This window comes from Leucoraja erinacea, chromosome 8 (assembly GCF_028641065.1).
Source record: "Leucoraja erinacea ecotype New England chromosome 8, Leri_hhj_1, whole genome shotgun sequence".
NCBI classification, from domain to species: domain Eukaryota; kingdom Metazoa; phylum Chordata; class Chondrichthyes; order Rajiformes; family Rajidae; genus Leucoraja; species Leucoraja erinaceus.
Window position 1 is genome coordinate 64,865,486 of NC_073384.1, and position 22,963 is coordinate 64,888,448.

A 22,963-nucleotide genomic window follows, 5' to 3' on the forward strand; every position below is an offset into this window, starting at 1 on the left:
CCTTTGGAGACCATTTGCTCTTGCAGTTCTCAAAATGTTGTATTGTAAGAAATTCCAAGATATCTATTATGTGGCAAGTAAGAAATGGCAATTCCCAAGAATGGAGATATTTTCCCAATTTTGCTAGCCCTTGCTGTCTCCTCCCCTTCCTTAACCCTTGAGCTGTCTCCTCCCATCCCCCCCGCCCTCAGGCTCCTCCTCCTCCTCCCTTTTTCCTTCCTTCTCCCCCCCCCCCCCCCCCCCCCCCATCAGTCTGAAGAAGGGTTTCGGCCCGAAACGTCGCCTATTTCCTTCGCTCCATAGATGCTGCTGCACCCGCTGAGTTTCTCCAGCAATTTTGTGTACCTGAGATATTTTACTTGTTGACTAGTTTGCCTGCCTCCATCTTCTCGGCCTTTTCCCCGTTCAATGCATATTGACTTATGAAAAGATTCAGAAGGTGTTGGAAACGGAGTGAACTTTATACAAATTGTCTTGATCAACACCAGCTTCACCTTATTCATGAATACATCTCTTCTCAATATCCTTAATCATTGTTAAGGGGCTGTCCCACTATACGAGTTCACCCAAGAGCTCTCCCGAGTTTAAAAATAAAACCAAACTCGTGGTAAGTACGTAAATGTACGTAACAGGTATGTCGGAGCTCGGGAAGTCTCTTAGTGGCTCGTAACTCTAACGGCAGCTACTCGGGAAACGTGGTAAGCTCGTGAAGTTTTATCAACATGTTGAAAAATGTCCACGGAGAGCCCCGAGTACCTACGAGCGGCTATTACCCCTAATTCTCCAAGTTCGAATCGGGGGAAACGCAGGAGAACTCTTGAATTACCTCGTACAGTGGGACAGGCCCTTTAGGCTAATTACTAAGATTATGCTGTTCTTATAAGCAAACTGTTGACAAACCAAATCGTGACAAACAGACTTTTGTTTAAATCTACACACTCATTAGTCCAATATTGTGCACTGACATTATGATGGCATTGGTGCTTTAGGTAGTTCTTTGACTTTGCAGATAATTCTGCAGAGTTCCATCTCAGCTTGTTAACTGAGCTTTTACTGGGCAATATTGTATATGCCATGCCTGCTAGACCACTGCTGACATTCCTAAGGCGATATCATGTACATGTAGAAAATGCAGTTTCTTCTCACTGACAGTCCTCCTTGCCAGAGGATTTTGCCAGAGTACTTTCATACATACAGTGCTTAGTGTTCAGGGATCAGTCTGAAATTAGCAAAATTATCCACAATGCTTTCATCTGGGGATGCTGATTTGGCATTTAAACCTATCATTGACTAATAGGATTAAGGCTAGGGACATTCATGCTGTTCAACAAGGTTAACAAGACCTTCAGACATTTTGTTTCTGTTTTAGTTGGAGTCAGTATATTTTTTTATAAATTGTGAGATCAGGTGAGAGCAAAATAGATGACATCTTACTTTCTGCAGTATCATTTCCAGTGGGAAACTGGTCACTCCTTTCTACTTATTCAATTGAGCTGCTGAAAGAATGTGAAGAAGCATTTGTGGCCATTTTGACTGCTTTGACACAACTGATACTTGTGCAAAAGCCTAACTCAATGAAATTCAATGTTGCCTCGATCAACCATGCTCATCCCCAATTCCAGAGAAGGAACCTGGAAATGTCAAGAAAAGAAAGCAGCGCTTATCCTGTGCACATCCTGATTAGTTTTCATTTCCCCTCATCCTCATTTATCTAACTAACACTGCCAAACATATTCAAATAATGAGTCAAACAGCACTGACTGTAGCTTAGCGTAGAGTAAAAACAATTATTGTAATTGAGCAATTTAAACCAATTGCAGTTGTGTAAGAATCACTTTAAAATATATTTTGTCACTCTGCCACGAGAGGATATGCTCACGGGCCACAAAGCAAGGCTCCCCTGTCTTAAAATGTCCTTTTTTTTTAGCAAATTATTAAACTGGTAGAGGTGTTATGAGAGTGGCCTTGTTAGTTTGATGCAGTACATTCTGTAAATAACTTTAGAGCAACTGTGATTGGAGAGGTTTTTATTCTACCAAGGGAGCACAGTACTCTCCTGAATGACGAATAATAAATTCTTAATTTCATTCATCACATTTATTTTGTCAGTGTCAGAAAGCTTTTGAAGATCATTGTTCTGCTCAGAGTTCGCATGGGTTGCTTCATTTTCAAATGATATGTGAATTGGACGTTACTCAAAAACATGCAATTTCTAACCTGTTTTCTTGATTAGTACGGGTGTCAGAGGTTATGGGGAGAAGGCAGGAGAATGGGGTTAGGAAGGAGAGATAGATCGGCCATGATTGAATGGCAGAGTAGACTTGATGGGCCGAATGGCCTAATTTTTACTCCTATTCCTTTTGACTTTATGAAGGGAAGGTTGCTGAAGGTGCTTGAGCCAATTATACTTCATCAAGGAATCCCTGTGTGGGGGTGGGGTCTTTGCCCACCCCAATATACTGCCCACCTGTGAATGCTTTACATTTTATTCCATCTATGTGGTTATACTCTCTTATTCTCTAATTTGCCACAGATCTGCGGTACCCTATCCAATGGGTTTGATTTCTTTTTAAATTATGGCATTTCATTATCTGATTGCTGCCCTTTTAAATTCTGTGTTTTTATAAGCATAACGAGACATTGAAAACTGCATGTGAATCAGATTAGCACACTTATTTCCAAAGAATTTTTAAGTGAAGTAATTAGTTATTTTTTTGACCTGACAAACGGAAATACTAATTTTTTATTAAAATGTCTAATTTGCTATTAAGTTTGTACATAGTTGATGCCAAATTGAAAATAGCTGCTCATTATTATCGAGGAGGGAGGGTAATTGCTAATTTGTTCTTATTGTGGTTTGTTGATGAGGAAGTTAAAGGTCCAGCTGCATATGGATGCACAGGGAGCCAGCTCCCTGAGCCTGATAGCAAGTTTGGAGGGGTGATGGTGTTGAATGCCCAGCTGTAGTCAATGAACAGCCACCTGACGTATGTGTTCTTAGTGTGCAAGTGAAGAGTGGAGAACTAGTAAGATCATATCCTCTGTTGCTCTATTATGGCAATAGGTAAATTGTAGTGATTCCAGATTCTTGCTAAGGTAGGAGTTGATATGCACCATAACTAATTTCACAAAGTACTTCATTACAACCAAGATTAGTGCTATAATTGAGTATAATTGATGCCCTTTTGAAGCAGGTGAAAACCTCAGACCTTAGTAATTGGAGGTTGAAGATATCTGTGAAAACTCCTGCCAGTTGGCCTACACTGGTTTTGAGAAAGTGGCCAGGTACACCATCATATCCAGACATTTTCCAGCCAATTATTTTGAAAAGAGGAATCAGGTTTGGGGTGATTTATTTCAAATATGTATTTTCTTGCTACTCTAAAACATTTAAAAGATATCAGATTCAGATTCAATTTTAATTGTCATTGTCAGTGTACAGTACAGAGACAACGAAATGCATTTCTATACCTCCTGTACCTATAAGATTCTTTGACACAAAAGCCACAATGACTGGGTGAGCTTTTGAAATTCAGTGTCCTGGAATCATACAAAACAGAAAGGAGTCCACCATGTGCATGATGACCATCAATATCCATGTGTCAGCACTTAGTCTATAGTCTCCTATGCCTGGCAATCCAAGTGGTTATCAAGATACTTTGAAAATGTTGTGAGAGAGTCTGCCTTCTGGTTCCACCACCTTCTCAGACAATGTGTTTGGAGAAAAAAAAAGCAATATTTTCCTAATGCCATAACTGCACTTCCACACAACGATGATGCCTAATACATGAAGGCTTGTGTTTGAAATGAGTGGTCAGAGATGATCTGAGGGGAGAGAAAGATCACACAAAAACAGTTGTCATCCTTTTCTTTAAATACTTTGTAGGAGCATTGTTCCCTAGCATCTGAAAGTTGTTTTAAAAGTTTATCTTGAAAGATTGATTAAAAGTTCATTTTCATCAATGCCAAGCACCAATGTGGCAAATATTACAATTACAAACAAGTAGCTTAATTGCAATTCAATCATGCATTGAGGGTGATTGATTCGAGGAAGTACACTTTGCAAACATAATACTGTGACACGCTTTGAATGTGTCTAACTCCCCCGCACAATATAAAAGTTGCTTTATGTTATGGAAGTTCTCTTCACCTGACATAATTGATCAGTTTTCTAGTTGTTCCGTATCTTTGCACTATATAGTCAAGGATATTATGGCTGCTTAAGGGCCTGTCCCACTTACGCGACCTTTACAGGCGACTGCTGGCACCCGTGATAGGTCGCCAAAATTTTCAACATTAACTCTTTGGAGACCAGGGGTCGCCTATATGATCGTGAGAGGTCTCCGATGGTCGTGAAAGGTCTCCAAAGAGGCGTAGCGTCTTTCTGGTCGCTGCTGAATTCTCAACATGTTGAACATTTCGACGACCTATCACGGGTGCCAGCAGTCGCCTGTAAGGGTCGCGGAAGTGGGACAGGCCCTTTATTCTGTCTAGCATAGAGCTGTCATCCTTGCACACTGCGGAAAAATCTCAAAATGTAGACAAAGTAATAAAAACACTTCTACTTTATATCTGCCACCTCAAACATCTCTTCTGTTGTCCTTCAGGAAAAAGTAACTTTCACATTAAATTATATGACATCACCAAATCCACCAAAGTCCCTGTTGAATGTGCTTCCACAAAAGCTTTCAAAACAATGAATTACAGACCCTAATAGCTATTTAGTAGATGTTTTTCCTCCATGTATCCTTTGATATTTCATCTTAAACTTTCTGACGTAGTTTCTGACCTCTCATATTTTTGAATAGTTATGTCATATTTCCACACAAACCGAAGTCCTTTATCCCTGGGATCATTCCACTGAACACCTACTCTTAAGCCTTTATATCGTTCTTATAGTGGATAGCTAAAGAGTTGATCCTGTTTGATATATTGATTTTCATTGTACAAATATCTTCTAATGGAAAAGGTTCTGAGATTGCTGTTTGAAAAGGTTCTGAGATTGCTGTTTGAACAACTTGACGAATGATAAATTTCAATGTATCGATGATTTGAGCTTTAGCATGGAAAGAGAATGTTGGGATGAGTCCAGATTTATTGCAGCAATGACTATTAATTCCCTGTGGATTTGTTTTGTCTTATGAACAAGCAGACCACAGGGTTTTGAGAAAAGAAACCCATTTCAGCTCAGTCTATTTTAAAAGTTAACAAACATTCCTTTGATTTCTTACGACGTGCTACAAAATTGATTGTATGTGTTAAGGCCACACATCTGCCTTAACACTGCAGCTGCCTTGCCCTTTAATGGTGGTACATTTTCAGGTAACAGTGTTTTTTCTGCAAGTTTAGCAACATCACATTGGTGGCTCTCCTCTGTTTCAGTAAAATTAGCCAGTAAAACAGGCTTGAGTGCCCTGCTTCTCTCACCAGCATGTCCTTTGCTTGCATTGCACTTAAATTAAAATGCCATCATTTAGGCAATACTTGGGTTTCTCTCCATTAGTCTAACTATGTCCTGCAGTCTTTCATTGCGCAAGCTGCAATTTGTTGATTTATTAAATAAGAGATTACAACGCAGACTTGTGCAGACCATTATGCACCATTTTCTGTCTGCTGCTTCTATGAGTTTACTGGTAATTAGGAGAAGGCCGGACATGATTCTATTGCATTTCATCAGTAATTTTCATGAGACAATTGTTTCAATTCTTGCCACTATCATAGTCTCCTGTCCTGCACTGCCCAATAGATGATCAGTTGCACGTTTCCATTAATATATTCTTTTGTTTAAATTATCATTTGTATGACAACAAACATATCCGCTATTCAATACATGATACCATATATTAAATACGGGATCTCATTGAAACTTACTGAATATTGAAAGGCATGGACATTAGTGGACATGAAGAGGATGTATTCACTAGTGGGAGAGTCTAGCACCAGAATAAAAAAAACATACCTATAGCAAGGAGATGAGGAGGATTTATTTTTTTTAGCCAGAGGGTGGTGTATCTATGGAATTAATTGCCACAGATGGTTGTGGAGGCCGTCTTTGGGTATTTTTAAAGCAGATTGACAGGTTCCTGATTAGTAAGAGTGTCAAAGGTTACAGGGCGAAGGTAGGAGAATGGGGTTGAGAGGGAAAAAAAGATTAGCCATGATTGACACTCTTATCAGCAATAAACTATATCCATTACAAAGAAACTATTGGAGTGGTAATTGGTGAACAGTGTTTATAAGCTTGAGCCATCTGCTGGCCTTGTGTTTTGTTGACGGTCAGTGAAAAATTATAAGGTATGTTTGAGATGTTTAGTATATTGCTCCTTGCCGGACTTGGCCTACATTTCTCTGCCATTTCCCATTATTTCCATATGTGGTTGCAATTTGAAAGGGAGTGTTTGAGAGAATTATAACACATAAGAAGACACAACAACCTGCTAAGTTTTATGTTCACTTTTTCCTTAAATTAACTGAATGGGGCGGGCGGGAGGAGGGGAGGGGGGGAAGGGCGGGGGGGCATTTATTTGACAAACTATAAAGCTACATAGCTTTCAGAAAAGTAAGAGAACTCTTTTGTGCCGATTTTTGTTTCTGACAAGGACATTGTGTACCCAAACTTTGTGTTTGTATGTTGTGCACTTTCCCAACAGAACATGGCCATCCTTAACCCAATCTCTACGTCTTTACTTTTTCCTCTTTCACATTCTAAGATTGTTCTTCACCGGGATTCTCCAAACCTCCCTCCCCCACCTCTCCCACCTCTCCCACCTCTCCCCACCTGCTTTATTTAGTTTGAAGCCCTGCCTTCCTCTCTAGTTACTTGATTCTCGAGAATCCTGATCCCTGCATGTTCAAGTTCCGAACAATCCCTTTCCCCATTATTAATGCCAATACCTGTGAGTTGCTGCATCCTCAGCTGAATTTTTGCACATCATTTGTTTTCTAATATATATCCACTACACCAATTGGTGTACGTGACAAAGAAATGCCTTTGCCCTTCTTTGGAGGAATCAATTCAGTCCATTGAGTCAATGCTGATTCTCAGAGCTTTTCCCACCAACCGCTTTTTCCAACTTATTTCCCTGCAACCTTTTCTCTCTTGCATGCCCATCAACTTCCCCTGTTTCCGCAAATTATCTACACTCAGGGCCAACATGGAGTAGCCAATCAATCAAGCAATACATTTTTGGGATAAGAATAAGTTGGAGTAATTGAACAAAATCTCGACAGCACACTATTCTTCATCCATCTGCTGATTTGCAATGAAGAGCGACTCTAGAGTAAACTACCCAAGACTTCATACAGTCCCTTGTGTGCCAAGAGTTTGGCTTATACTCACTCCAGCTCCAGGATTTGGGAGTGCTGTTTCTGAAGGTAGATGAATGATATTGCTGATTTCATCATTTAAACGTATCAAGGTGCAAAATGTAGCACTATATTCTATAAGAAATTATCTATAGGCAGGAGGCATGACAATAGGCCAGACCCATTGTGTGTGTTGCTCAAAAATATGAAGAAAATCTTACTTTGGTACAAATGTTTATAGTGACTTTTAAACTTATGTGTTATTGATGTTGTGATGAAATTATTCTTCTTCAAATAGTATTAAAAATTTATGTAAAGCTGTATGAAATGTTGGAGTATGGTGATGAAACAATATAAATGTCAAGCTATTAGAATTAATATGTAGTTATAATCCTGTTTAATAAAACGTGGTACAGATCTATAATTAAGGATTAATGCAGCAAAATTACAGAAACATAGCCCTTTGAGACGTGCTATTTCTAAAGCACGTGTTTTCATTTGAATCTTGCATTACGTAGAGGAAAAAGCAATGTAATCCTATTTTTCATGAACTGTTATTTCACTCCTAGAACATTTATAATTATCCAGTGCTGAGATGATGCCCGAGAGGTAGCAAGTGAAAATATACCACCATCTATATTGTAATTGTCATTGATTTTATTAGCCAAGTATGAAAACAAAACAAGTATGTAAATCATACGAGGAATTTGATTTACCGTATATTGGGTAGGCTTTTCACAAAATGATCATATGCCCTGAAAACTTGATTTTTTTTATTAGTCACAAAATGGCAAACTACTTTATTATCCGCTACCTCTGTAACTCCCTGGTCAATTTGTCCCTTCCCACCCAAACCACTCCCTCCTCTGGTACTTTCCCTCGCAACTGCAGGAAATACTACACTTGTCGCTTTACCTCCCCCCTCGACTCCATCCAAGGATCCAAGCAGTCTTTCCAGGTGAGGCAGAGGTTCACCTGCACCTCCTCCAACCTCATCTATTGCATCCGCTGTTCTAGGTGTCAACTGCTCTACATCGGCGAGACCAAGCACAGGCTTGGCAATCGCTTCACCCAACACCTCCGCTCATTAACCAACCTGATCTCCCGGTGGCTCAGCACTTCAACTCCCCCTACCATTCCGAATCCAACCTTTTTGGCCTGGGCCTCCTCATGGCCAGAGTGAGTCCCACAGCAAATTGGAGGAGCAACTCCCCATATTTTGCTTGGGCAGCGAAGAAAGGTCGACCAGAAACGTCACCTATTCCTTCGCTCCATAGATGCTGCCACACCCACTGAGTTTCTCCAGCACTTTTGTCTATCTTTGATTTTTCCAGCATCTGCAGTTCTTTCTTAAACTACTTTATTAGATCATTTAATGCCAATCTCAGAACATTATTTGTAACTTTTCATTTCAGGTTTATTTGCACGCAACTTGCATAACTTGTTATAAGGTTTTGTAACATGGGCTAAACCACCCATGCATCACTAATGTGATTTTCACTTCATTGGACAATATCATTCTCCATGTTAGAATTAGTTGGGATGTTATAGAGGAAATTGAAACATATTGTTCTGAAAGTGCCCATCATTGTGCCTTTGGGAAAAATCAGACCAGGTCACCAGATGAAGTACTTTGAGTGGTTGGTTATGGGACATATCAACTCCGACCATGGCAAGAAACTGGACCCATTATAATTTGCCAATAGCCAGAACAGATCAATGGGAAATGAAATCTCGCTGGTGCTCCCCTCTGCTTTGGCCCACTTGGTCAATAAGAACACATACGTCATGCTGTTGTTCATCGACTTCGGCTTGGCGTTCAATACTATCATGCCCTCAACTTTTTAACCAAGCTCAGGGAACTGGGTCTCATTCATATGGAACTGGGTCCTCACTTTTGTCATCAATCAAATACAATCGGTACGAATTGGCAACAGCACTTCCTCCTCGATAACCATCAGTATAGCAAGGCTACATGGTTAGTCTCCTGCTCTACTCTATATCCATGACTGTTTAGCCAAACATCTTTAAATTTGGTGATGTCACCACCATTGATGGACAAATTACAGATAATGGTGAGTCAGAGTACAGGAGGGAGATTGATTAAGTAGTGCCAGAATGCCAACCTTGCTCTCGATGTCAGTAAGATGAAGGAGCAGACTGCTGCCTTTGAAGACAGCCTAGGGTCCGTGAACCTGACTTCATCGACGGGTTGGCAGTAGAGCGAGTGAATAACTTCACGTTCATGGGCCCTGCATATCTCTGAAGATCTGTCCTGTACCCAGCACATTGATGCAGTCATAAAGATAGCCTGTCAACATCTCTACTTCTCTAGAAGATTGAAGCATTTTGGAATGTCAACAAATACTGTCTTGAACTTCTAGGCGTGCGATAGACAGGATATTGACTCTTTGCAACATTTGCTCCAAAAAACAGCTAGCAACATCAAGGATCCACGCCACCTTGGCCATGCACTCATTCTCAAGAATTTCTTTGGCCGGAAGTCGGTGAACCTGTGGAATTCATTGCCACAGATGATTGTGGCGGCCAAGTCTTGGGTATTTTAAAGCGAAGATTGACAGATTCTTGATTTGTAAAGATGTCAACGGGCATGGGAAGAAGGCAGGTTAATGGGGTTGCGTGGGAAAGAAAGACCAGCTGTGATTCAATGGCGGAGTGAACTTGATGGGCCGAATGGCCTAATTCTTCTCCTATGACGTATGAACATAAGATTTTGTTCCTTTTGCCTGACAGGTGAGGGGATAAATTTGAATTCCTGGATTGTGAATGGTCCGTGATTATGTTGGATGATTCTCCAAGAAGTGCAGATGGAGTAATTGGAGGGGGTGGGGGGAGAGATTGATTTACCTGATGGACTGGCCTGCATGTCAACTCTTTGACATTTCCTGTGGTCTTGAGCAATACTATTATAATGCCAAACTGTGATACATTATGATAGGATGTTTTCTATGGTGCACCTGCTAAAAATGTTAAGAGTCATTGGAGACATGCCGAATGTCCTTGGTCTTCCGAGGCAGTAGAGGCATTGATGTACTTTCTTGGTCAAGGCACAATTTTATCCCTTATTATAAATTCCCCCAATTCTGACAAAAAAAAATGTTGTCACAAATCTTTTTCTTTCTTAATCTGCTTTAATGCTTTCTGTAAGTTAACTGTCATAATCCTTTTTTCCACCTTAATCAATCTCTTTTCTCTTTTGTTGAACAAACTGCTTTCATTCTTCAGATATGCTGCTTTATTGGGTCATGTTGAATTTCTCCTCCTTAGATCTACCACAAGTAATTTATTTTGTTTGCCACAGTTGAATCACCGTTTCTGTTTTATTTTAATGCCATACAGGAATTAACATGTGTGTTAATTTATCTAAATGTCTATGTTTATCAGTTCATTAACAACCATTTAAATAAATTAATGCCAATTTTAATCTGATCACATTACACAAGACTCTGTCCAGGATAGCCTGTTCTTTAGTTGGTTCCTCAACCTATGGTTTAAAATAACATAGCAAGCACATTCCAGGAATTGTTCCTGTACTGCATTATTGTTCATTCAGTTTGCCTAATCAATAAATAGATTTAAGTTGCCTATAATAACAGGTGTATACCCATTGCATGCAGCTCTACATTTTTGACATGTGCCATCTCTTATGTTTCTCAGATCCCCAGTGAGTGCTTTTTGCTCCTTAACAGTAAATTGTTAGATCACTGTAAAATTTTCCATTAAGATCTGACTAATCTTCAACATTTCACTTCTGGCACTCAGGCTAAACCCACGAGTTGCTCACAAGTCACTACGGTAAACTCACGGTATTGCAACGGGTTTAAGAGCTTCAAATTGTTCCTTCAGGAGTAAATTTGACTCGTGGAAATCTTTCACCATGTTGAACATTTTTCACAAGTTAACAAGTTTCCAGAGTACCTGCCGTTAGCGTTACGAGTCGCTGAGTTACATCCACGAGTTCCGACATTCCCGCTATGTTAATTCTACGTGATTACCACAAGTTTGATTTAGTTTTTAACTCGGGATCACTCGTGGGTGGACTCGCACCGTGAGACGGGTTTTAGTCTTGACCTCTTTATGTTCTTAGTTGCATCTTATTTTGTACGACCGCTTGTTTGTTTCTCACCCTCACTTTCTATGACTTTCCCTTTTTGTCTTTTTTTCCCAGTGTTTCATTTTTATCCTTTCCTTTCCTCCTCCTTAATCTCCCTGCTCAGGTTGCCATACCACCATAATTCTAATTTAAATCCTCTTCAATAACACTGGCAAGGACATTGTGCTGCCTGAGTCTAACCTGCCCGAGGGTAATCCAGTCTCATTCCACTGCCTGGTCTCCGTATCTCTCCACCTTTCTTTCAGACACCTATTCAAATCACTTATGACTGCCACGGGGGAATCTGTGTCTGCTTCTGCAACTATTAGTGTGTTACAGAGCCTAGTTCTTTCAAGTTTAATACTAAAATAAATCCTCATCTCACTCGAGTTATAGTTGAGGCAGCCCAACTTGTCCATGCCGACTGTGATGCTAATCCCATTTGCCTGCATTTGGCTGATAGCCCTCTGCTCCTTTCCAATTCAAGTCCCTGTCCTAATGTCTGTTAAATATCATAATGGTATCTACCTCTCCCACTTTTTCTGGCACTATCGTCCATATAACCACCACATTCTGTATGAAAAATTCACCCTTTAAGTCTCTTTCAAAGTTTTCCTCTCTCATCTTAAACATATGACCTTTTGTTTTAGACTCACCCACTCAAGGATAAAGACTCTGACTATTTACCTTATCAATTATAAGCACCTCATACGTTTATTAACTACAATATGGTTATCTTCAGCATCCTACATTTTGGTGAGAATGAACCCAGTTTATCCAATCTCTCCTCTTAATTAAAGTCCTCCATTCCAGGCAACATCTTGATGAATCTCTCCCACACTATTTCGAAAGCTATTGTATCCTTCCATAATTCCCAGAACTGTGTACAATATTCCAAGAGCAATGTTTTGATAGTTGCAACACAACATATCAACTCCTATACTTAATGCCTCTGCCTAAGAAGACAAATGTGCCAACTGCTGCCTTCTCCAGCCAACCAAGGTGTTGCCATTTAAGAGAGCAATGAACTTGCACCACAAGTCAACACTGCTTACGTCCATCATAATTACTATATATATCATTTTAATCTATTTGAAGCCCAAAAATGTATTGCCTCGAGCTTGCCTGGATTAAATTCCTTCTGCCACCACTCTTCCTGACTTTTGAACAGATCCATATTTCTCGCTATTATATCACAAATTTCTTTGCTATCTTCAACCCCACCAATTTTTTTGTGTCGTCAGCTAACTTACTAATCAGTTCACCTACTGCATCCATGTGATACATGACTTGTCACAATTTTTAGTCTGCAAAACACCTCTTAACCAGTAACCTCCACCTTGTAGCACCATGACAATTTAGGATCCAGTTTGCCTGCACATCTTGAATATAGTAACTTCTGGACCAGCATATCATGCATGACATTATCAAAAGTTTGTTAAAGTCCACGTTGACCATCTATTATGCTACCCACTTTTTTTTGTGGTTCTTTTACCAATTCGTGCTATATGTCCTCTGCTTTTTGACCATGCTGGCAATGGGAATTGTACCTTTGAATTCAAAAGGGTTGTCCACATCTTTTATAATCCTAAATACTGTTGTCAGATCTCCATTATCTGATGTTCCAACGAGAACAATCCTAACTTCTCCAAATCTATCCAATTTATGAGGATCTAAAGTCCCTCATCTCTGAATACTTTGGTACATCACTTCTGCACCTGCTCCTAACATGTGGAGTTAGAACTAGGCAAATATTCTGTTTGTAGCTAAACCAGCATTTTTATTTGAAGGATCATCAGCACTTATTTGCTCTTATGCTCTGTATGTGTATTTATAAAGTTGAGGGTTCCACACATTTTTTAAACTACAATCTCAATTTGCTCTGCAACACTTAAGTCTTGCATATATCCCCCAAATCGCTTTTGGCGATTGAGCGAAATAAGAACTACTGTGGTTTGGAGAACATTATAAATAGGTTGTATATTAAGATTGTTTAGCACCTTTCATGGCCTCTGAATGCTTCCAAGTGCTTCACAGTCAATTAAGTATATCATACGTGTAGTCAACATGGTAACATTAGAAATTATAAAACCATACTTATTGAAAGTCAATATTGCTTTAAGTCATTTGCTCACCAATAAGGAATTGAAGATCCCTTTAAATAGTGTAGATGTGAAGCCGCCAAGGGTTGTGTAATATAGGGATAATATGCCAACTCTAAAAGCTTGCTTTGCCATATCGATTTAATACTGGACATTAGCTCATTATTATTGTTCAAATTGCTGGAACTACAAAATCAATCTGCCTAGTTTAATTTAAACTATGTGAACATTGCATGCCTACTTTCTTTCACAATATCACAGATGGCACAAGTTGCATTGCAAATGTTCATGCATGCATCACAAGATGATTCAAAACAAACGTGCGTCCAAAATCCCCAAGCAAAAAGGTTCCATTGAACCAAACTTTACATCCATCAATTATTTATGTTAGGGGCTATGCTTCTTGGAAATGCTTATAACAAGCCTATCACAGGTGTGCTTTCACCAAATTGGATGATCAGTCTGATCGTATTGAATCGCAGTGCTGGCTCGAAAGGCCGAATGGCCTACTCCTGCACCTATTTTCTATGTTTCTATGTTACTAAATAAGATGTACATTTATGCTATCTTACATGGCCTTAGAGCATCACAAAACTAAGTGATTTTCAAAGCAAAATTGTCTATGGATAATACACTTTTTCAAACAACATTATGTTTATGTGTACATATCTGTTTTTAATATATTTTTCTTTATAAGAATATTAATTATAGGACAGGACTCCAGGATGTCTCCAGAGCTTATTTTCAAAATAATGCCATGGGACCTTTCACATTTAAATCACAGGGCAAGTTGTCCTTTCAGAAAGACAATATTTTGATCTTGCTGCACGTCCTCAGTTTTGTGCTGGAGTGTTAGTTTGTGTTCGAGCTCAATCACTGGTTGAATCCAAACCCTCTTGATTTGGGAACAAGAAAGCTATCCATTGAGTTACAGCTGACTAATAGATCGTTATCTTTTCAATAGTAATAAGAAAGTAGGCACCCGTGGAATGTCGATGAAATCTGAACCATTGCAAAATCTGATCTTTTCCAGCCTCATAGTCAAACGAAAGCATTGGCATAGAACCCAGTATTTGTCATTGAAAATAACTCTTGGCTGGTTTTATAGTGACTCCATTTGGCTTGCATTCAATAGCACTGTAAACTTGTAAAAATCTGACGCTTACCTTTGACTTTCAAGGAACTGTTATTTTTGTTGTTGCTCTTGCACAACCCAAATCCACAGTGGAGAACATCAATTGTTCGTGGTTTATTATTGTCATGTGTACCAAGATGCAGTTGAACAACTTTGCTTTGCCTGCAGTTTGGACAGATCATACCATCACATGTGTACAATCATATACATGAGTACAACAAATTGTTCAAAAAGAAAAAGGATACTGAGTGCAGCATATAATGTTACAACTACAATGAAAGTGCAGGTTAAAAAAGTGCAAGGATCACTATGAGGTAGATTGGAAGATTGGAAATACATCCTTAACATATGAGAGGTCTATTCAATAGTGATAGCAACAAGAGTAAAGCTGTTTTGGAATCTGGTGGTATTGGAGAGGGAGACGAAGGAATGACTGGAAAATGAGCGGTCCTTGCTTATGTTGGTGGCTTTGACGAGGCAGCATGATGTGAGGTCAATGTGGAGGGGTGAGGGATGGCAGGGGGAGGTTGCTTTGCACGATGGACTGAGCTGCAATTTCTTGTGGTCTCAGACAGAGCGGTTGCTGTACCAAGCTAAAATGCATCCATAAGATGCAAGGACGGTGCATTTGCATAAATTGGTGAGCCATGCAAAATGTTCTTAGCCTTCTGATGAAGTAAAGATGTTGGTGTGATGTTGTTGGACCAAGTTAAATTGTGGATGATATTTGCTGTGAGGAACTTAAAGCTCTCGGTCATCTGTACTTCAACAACACTGATGCAGACTGGGGTGAAGTTGGTGACCAGCTCTTTCATTTTGCTGACACGAAGGGAGGAATTGTTGTCTTGACACCATGTTACTAAGCTCTCCATCTCTTTCCTGTACTTCATCTCATCATTGTTTGAGATCTGGCTCACTCCAATAGTGTCATCTGCAAACTTATAAATGGAGCTTGAGTAGAATTTGGCCATGAGTTATTAGAGTCGTGATATGAGGACACAGCTGTTTGGGGCCCTGGTGTAGAGAATTAATTGAACACACACAAACGCAATGACCAAAGTGAGCAAGTGGATAAATTTAAAGCTTGTTCATCACACTTAGTTTTCTGAAAAGTACATTGCAGGTTTAAAACAAATTCCACAGATCTTGTATTTCTCAAGTTATTTAAATTAATTAAAAAAAATCAAAATAATGGTGGGCAGTATCTTCTATCATATTATTTTATGCGAGGCACAGGGCCATTGAATGGAAGTACTGCATCACTTTGTCGCATGTTCCAATGCCGGTTGTAGCAGGTGACGCCACATTTATAGGAAGATTCACAGAGGCAATGTATCAGGTTGGAGATCCTTCATCAAAACTGAAAAGTCAAAACCAAATGCAAAAAGCAAAATTGAAACCATAAGCAGCTTGCAAAGCTACAGGGAGGGGTATGCCTCTGAGGTAAAACCAAGTTATAAACAAGGTTGACACAAAATGCTGGAGTAGCTCAGTGGGACAGGCAATATCTCTGGATAGAAGGAATGGGTGATGTTTCGGATCAAGATCCGTCTTCAAGGTTATTTGATTGAGTGAACAGCAGCAGCCAGATGGTGAGGGTGCAGACAAATTAATGAGAAATAAGTCTGAAGGGGTCTCGACTCAAAATGCCACCCACTCCTTCTCTCCAATGCTGCCTGTCCTGCTGAGTTATTACAGCATTTTGTTGTCTACCTACAGACAAATGATTGTGGGAGTTACAAAATGCAGAGTAGGAGGCCAACTCAGAAGATCAGGGTGGACATGTCCTCCACTCCAAGATAGAAGGAAGTAAAGAAAATTGGAAGATGTAGAATTCAATATTGAGTCCAGGAAGGTTACCATGTGCCCTGATGGAAAAGAAGGTGCTGTTTCTCATGCGTTGGGCCACACAGTGACTGGGAAGGCAGGCACTAATGGGTCAAAGTAGGAGAGGGATGAGGATTTAAAGTAGCAGGCAATGGGCAGCTTACAAGTACTCCTGAGGACTGAACACTGGCATCCTGCAAAGTGATCTCCCAATCTGGGACCACACTGTGAGCACCATATGCAGTGCACAAAATTAGGAGTACATTTTCGGCTTGGGTATCCTTTATTTAATTTGAACACCGAAGTAAAAATGATGGACATTATTAAATGTATTCCTTTGAAGCCTTGGGTCAGTGGGCAGGTGCTATAGACCTGCACGGGAAGGTAGACGCTCCAGCCCCTATGAGTCTTGGCAGATGGGGTTCGTCAGCCTGGGAAGGCAGTCCATCTAGGAGAGGGAAAACTCTGATTTAAAACCTTCACTGCCTTGTGGTCATATCAAGTCATGGAAAAGGCTGCTGGAGTAAACCCTCAAGAAAATCCGGAGTCGGAGCCCCTAAGGTAGTTCGTCACTGTCTACAACCTCGCTCTGGCAGCTCCTGCGATGGCGCTGGTGCCAAACTGTAATGGCCCTGCTGTTCCTTTGCATCGATCAGCGACGTGGAGAGGGGGGACGTGCTGCATGGGCAACATCCTGCCGTCCATATGACATTGCCCAGGCTTCCATCAGTCCACACATCACTTGCAAACTAGGATGCATCACCCATAGCCAGTCATGACCGAGGGGGGGCCTGCTATGTATGCCTTTGAAGGCAGAAGAATCATTAGGAATGATTTTGCTTGAATGAATGAACCTTAATTTGTAAATCACCTTGAATAAGCAAGATTGCTGAAGTGCTTTTGGATGCAAGTCCAATTTTTGATTTGCTATTCGAAGATTAACATCTTTGATCTTTTACATCAGTATCTAAAATATCACACAATGCTATTGTTACAAATGATATGGAATTTCCCTCGCACCAAATTTGAAGAGCAATCACTTGCAAATCGATTACTTGATTGGAATAGCCCACACTCCAATCTATTTGCAAATCAATTTAAAACTTGGTTACCTTGCCATTTTTGTTTGGTAATAATTAATTCTTTACAACTTGAAAATATATTAATATTTTGTGATGGGAAGGAACAGCAGATGCTGTTTTAAACTGAAGATAGACACAAAAAGCTGGAGTAACTCAGTGGGTCAGACAGTATCTCTGGAGAAAAGGAATAGGTGATGTTTCAGGTGATGTTTCGAGAACCTTCTTCAGCTTTTATGTCTATCTTCTAATATTTTGTGGTGTTCAGTTATATTCAGTATATTAAATCTTCAGTGGCTAACTTGTTCACTGGGGAATGGCCTAAGGAAATTATTAGCTAGTAATGGGCCAACATTCTTCATAATTTATGTTAGTTACAACAGTGTTTGATTAGAAAGTAGAAAAACGTTGAGACATGAGACTGCAGGTGCTGGAATCTTGAGCAAAGATTGCTGGCTGACTACAGCAGTGGACAGATTTTGTTTCGGGTTCGAACCCTTCTTCAGATGTATTCAGATGTAGAAAACTGTGCGGTCGTTAGCGATTGTTTGAATAGACTTATGTAAATAGATAGATAAAAGTAGATGTGTAGGAAAGAACTGCGGATGCTGGTTTAAATCGAAGGTAGACAAAATGCTGGAGTAACAGAGAGGCAACATCTCTGGAGGGAAGGAATGGGTGATATTTCGGGTCGAGCGATGGACAGCTATGGAAATACTTTGTGTAAGTAGTAGTTGCAAACTTCATCTTAAATCACAAGAATATAGATCTAATAAAGGTGAAACTTGTCAAATTTATGATGACCTGAAATATCCAATGAGAAATAACAGTGATAATATCAGAACATACTGATGGGAATGTACTCCATACATAAAGTACAGAGGGAATTTGGCAGTAACATTTGGAGTATTGACGTGTGCAGTTTGAAAACTGGCTGATGTTGGTGATTCCATCCTCTTTTACAGGGGCAGCTGTTGTGTAGTCTTCTCCGGTGTATTCCCATGAAATCAATGAACTGATGAGGATAAAATATGAAGAAATATTCACACTATTGCAGGGTACCTGAGAATGCTATGCTTTTGTTGCATGTGGGACAAAAACAAAGTTTAGCCACCTCTTTGACCTCTCAGGAAGCTGCCTTTTTGTAAATTAAAAAAAAGGTGTTTCTGATGATTATTTCAAAATCTTGCCCCACCAGCAAGCTCATACTGATTGATTTGCAATTACTGGGTTTAATCCTCCATCCTTTTTTTGATCAAGGTCTATTCCCTACTCGTATAGCAATTCTAAATCTTTCACAACATTGAACTTGAGGGGTACAAGATGGCATCAGAAATATGATAATTCTTGTGTGCTGACTCTACGATTAGTCATAGGGTGATACAGTGTGGAAACAGGCCCTTCGGCCGAACTTGCCCACACCAGCGAACATGTCCCAGCTACACTAGTTCCACCTGCCTGTGCTCGGTCCATATCCTTCCATACCGATCCTATCCATGTACCTAACTTGTTCTTAAACGTTGGGATAGTCCCAGCCTCAACTACCTCTTCTAGCAGCTTGTTTCATACATTCACCACCATTTGTGTGGAAACAGTTATCTGTAAGATTCCTATTAAATCTTTTCCCCTTCATCTTGAACCTATGTCCTACTCTGGGCAAGAGAATCTGTCTATCTACTCGATCTATTCCTCTCATGATTTTATACGCCATTACCCGTCATCCTCCTGCGCTTCAAGGAATAGAGACCCAGCCTACTCAACTATTCCCTATAGCTCTGACCCTCCAGTCTTACTGAACTGTTTCCAAATAGGAAATATAACTGTACCTAGGAACATGAACCAATAAAGTACCAAAGAACCATTGAATTGTGACATTATGCTTGCTCTTTCCTAGATGCACCCCTATATTAAATTCATTTGTCCTGGGTTATTTCTGTGAACCAAGTCCAGTAATGCAGCCTTCCTCTGGTCAAAGACAAGAATGTTCTCTTGCACGTAGTTCAGAAACGCCTTTTTTACACGTGGACAAATGGTCCTTTATCACAGCTCTATGGTTTTTAAAACTAATTTCTCTGTAAATGTTTTCTTCACTATCCTTTCCATTTGTATGAGCTGCCAAATAACACCACTGGTGTAAAATTGCACCTTTTTAGTGTCTTAAAGGGCTTGTTCCACTTACGTGATTTTTTTGGCGACTTGCCGGCCAAAAAATCCATCATAGTCGCAGCAGGCCGCCAAAAATTTTCAAAATGTTGAAAATCCAGCGGCGACTCTTCGGGCAACTACTCACGACCATACAGGCATGTCGCAGGCTGACGCCTGTTTGGTCGTGAGTAGCGGCCCAAAGAGTCGTCCCTTTTTCTGGTTGCCGCTGGATTTTGAACATTTAGAACATTTTCGGCGACCTGCTGCGACTATGACGGGTGCCGGCAAGTTGCCGAAAAATTCGCGTAAGTGGGACAGGCCCTTAACTCTCAACAGATTGTGTCATTAATTAATGTTTTATGTATTTTATTGTTCTGTTAATTTTCAGTGAATCCAATAAATATAGGCTTAACAGGACACTTCAAATCCATGTAAAGCACACCTTGTTCTGCACGGGAACTTTGAACCTATTATATTTAGAATTCATTCCTGTACTTTCTTCAGTTAGATCTCTGGTACTCCCACAACATACAATTCTATATGGTTCTTTGCAACTTCAGTTCCTTGAACGTATTTAACATGCCATTAAGTTTTATAGAGCTTCTCCATAAACGCATCTTATTCATTATTATCTCTGAATCTATCTAAAAGCTACCTCATCCTTCAGCTCAGGCTATTTATTTTTTATCTTTTCTCATTTTCTGTGCTATAATCCTGTATTTATTCTGTGCCAAATGTGTTTAAATTTTGTACCCACCACATCGTGAATAAATCTCCCTGGGAGGACTTTGATCCCAGATCTGGTTCGATGTAATCTATCCATCATGTACAGTCTCACATCTCCGGCATTGGTCCTAATTCTGCAAGAATTGAAAGCTTGTGCTTCTGCACAATCTCATGAATTTATCTACGTTATCTCCCTACTCCTATGTGCATGGTTCTTGCCACAGGCAATTATCCTGAATGTACCACCTTTTTGAGGTTCTGCTTAATTTCTTTCATAATTCCATTAAATCTGTCGTTTCTCGTCTCTTCTGCCACAATATTGTTGGTGCAAATATTGACCATTACCAACCCCCTCTAGAATTTTTCAAGTCGCCCATTAATTGTCCTAATGTCATCGTCTGGGAAGGAATGCTCAATCCTGGGTAATATCCTCAATCACAGAAATGCTAATCTGTTCCTCTAACTATAGAATTTTCTATAGCGAGGGTTCCCAACCTGGGGTAAATTTTGCCTACCCATGGGGTAAATTTGTTGATTCTGGATTTGTATGTATTTCTTTGCTCATTAACTGACTGTGTTTGCTTCTGGTATACCGGTATCTGTTCATCATTAGTTGTTCATAAATAAGTGAAATAACATTGTTATGTGCTATTAAAGTTGCCAGGGATAAACGGGATGAAAAAGGTTGGGAACCCCTGTTCTATAGCCTATGGCTATGCTCTCTTGCCCTTTCTCCTCTCTCCCTTTACATTTAAACCACTCAAACTGCCACATTAGCTCGAATTGCACACATCAGGAGAATTTCCCTCCCTCTTTAGTACTCAGCATTGCAAGCCAAAGGGGTCAATTGTCATATGCACCTGGAATTAAGCAATGAGATTCACTCTTGCTGCAGCTTTTCAAGCCCATTAATGCAGAAACAGAACAATAATGATGATGTAAGCCCTTCAATTCCCTTTCCACAAACACCTTTGCCTCTTTCTTCCACCAATTCACTGCTTAAAATGATCTCTTTACCATTCCCTTTGGCCATCTTCCCCGATTTTCATAAATTGCTATTCTGATGGGATTAGTGATCTGAGATGCTTGATCTTTTTCTCTCTGTCCCTGGTGTATTCTGGTTTAGTTTCAGTCATTTTGCCAATCTGTCCTGTGAAGCACCTGGCATCTTACAGAATTAGTGGCACTGTTATAAATAGAGGCTGCTATTCAAAACAAGAATAAAACAAGTCAGTAGTTTTTACCTTGTCTTTAGGATGACATGCAGTACCTGGTGGAAGGAGCCAATTAAGTGAACTGCTTTGTTCTGGATGGTGTTGAGTCTCATGTAGAGTTATGGCAGTACAGATCCCAGCAGGAATGGAATAGCCAGTCATGTACCGTGCAGATGATAGGAAGGGTTTTTCCACTGTCTCAGTTCTGGAAGTATTCCTTTATTTAAAAAAATAAATTCTCCGGGTGGCGAAATATTAGCAATGGATGCACACAATATTTTAGTAAAGCTAAATATTTTCAATAGATTCTGGGCATAGTCAGTTCTAAAATGCATTTTGTATTGGGTGCTGGCAGAAGATGGATTCTCCTTTTAAGTAATATGTTCCTAAATGGTGGCAATTATAATTGATGTAGGTTTTACTGTGAAAAATACCTCAAAGGTACAATAAGCATCCACAACGGCAACCTTTAATGAGCAATAAACCAGAGATAACTGGTATGGATTGAACCAAAGCTTGGCTAAAAAAGGCAGGAATCAAGAAGTACCTATAAAGAAACAGGAAGGGTTATTAAAGTGGAAAGATGGATTAACTGACTGGATATTGAACAAAAGCTGCCTTCCAGAAATGCTCCCATTGCATCAGCATTTTATTTCAGAAAAGAAGAGTATGTTACCTGTCAAACCAGGAAACGGTTGAACTCACCGCCTCATTATAATCAAAACCATTATTGGAAATATTGATTTTTATTGGAAAAAAAAAACTGACATGAAACTAAGAAAAATACCTATAAAGTTTCTTTCAGATGCGAACATTTATTTTTCCCCACAAATCTGACACCGAAGTCTTACCTTTTGGATTCACTGTGCAGTCTTGCATTGGCCATTTACAATGAACGTAAAAGAGAAGTTGGGAAGAAACAAAAGGAAAGACTTGGAAGATTTGTCTTAATCAAAAGAGGAGGTACCCTTTCAGAATAGTTTGTTAACCATAAAACTCCTTTGTCAATTCAGAAGAGGTCACCTTAAAGAGATGATAAGAATAGACATTGATTTTGTGGGCAGTTGATTTGATGTTAATTTGCAACAGAAGATCAAGAATAGATTTAGAGCATCAGACTTAGTCCAAAATAGTTTAGCTGCAAGTATCTGTTTCTACAGTATTGTTTCTTATTATGTTTATGCTTACCCAGTGCCTCTGTGCTATTTTTAAATCTGACCTCAAATCTATTGTCCTTTCCCTTCATTACTTTCAAGCCAATCATCAAATTATTTTAGTTTAGTTGTTAGATACAGCATAGAAACAGACCCTTTGAC

General features: G+C 39.7%; 1 protein-coding gene across 1 annotated transcript in view; it reads left to right on the forward strand.

Annotated features, from left to right (window-relative positions):
• The window catches only part of LOC129699790 (coiled-coil domain-containing protein 85A-like), a 393,552-nt gene that overhangs the window by 42,938 nt on the left and 327,651 nt on the right, over positions 1–22,963 (forward strand). The gene's annotated exons all lie outside the window — the stretch shown is intronic.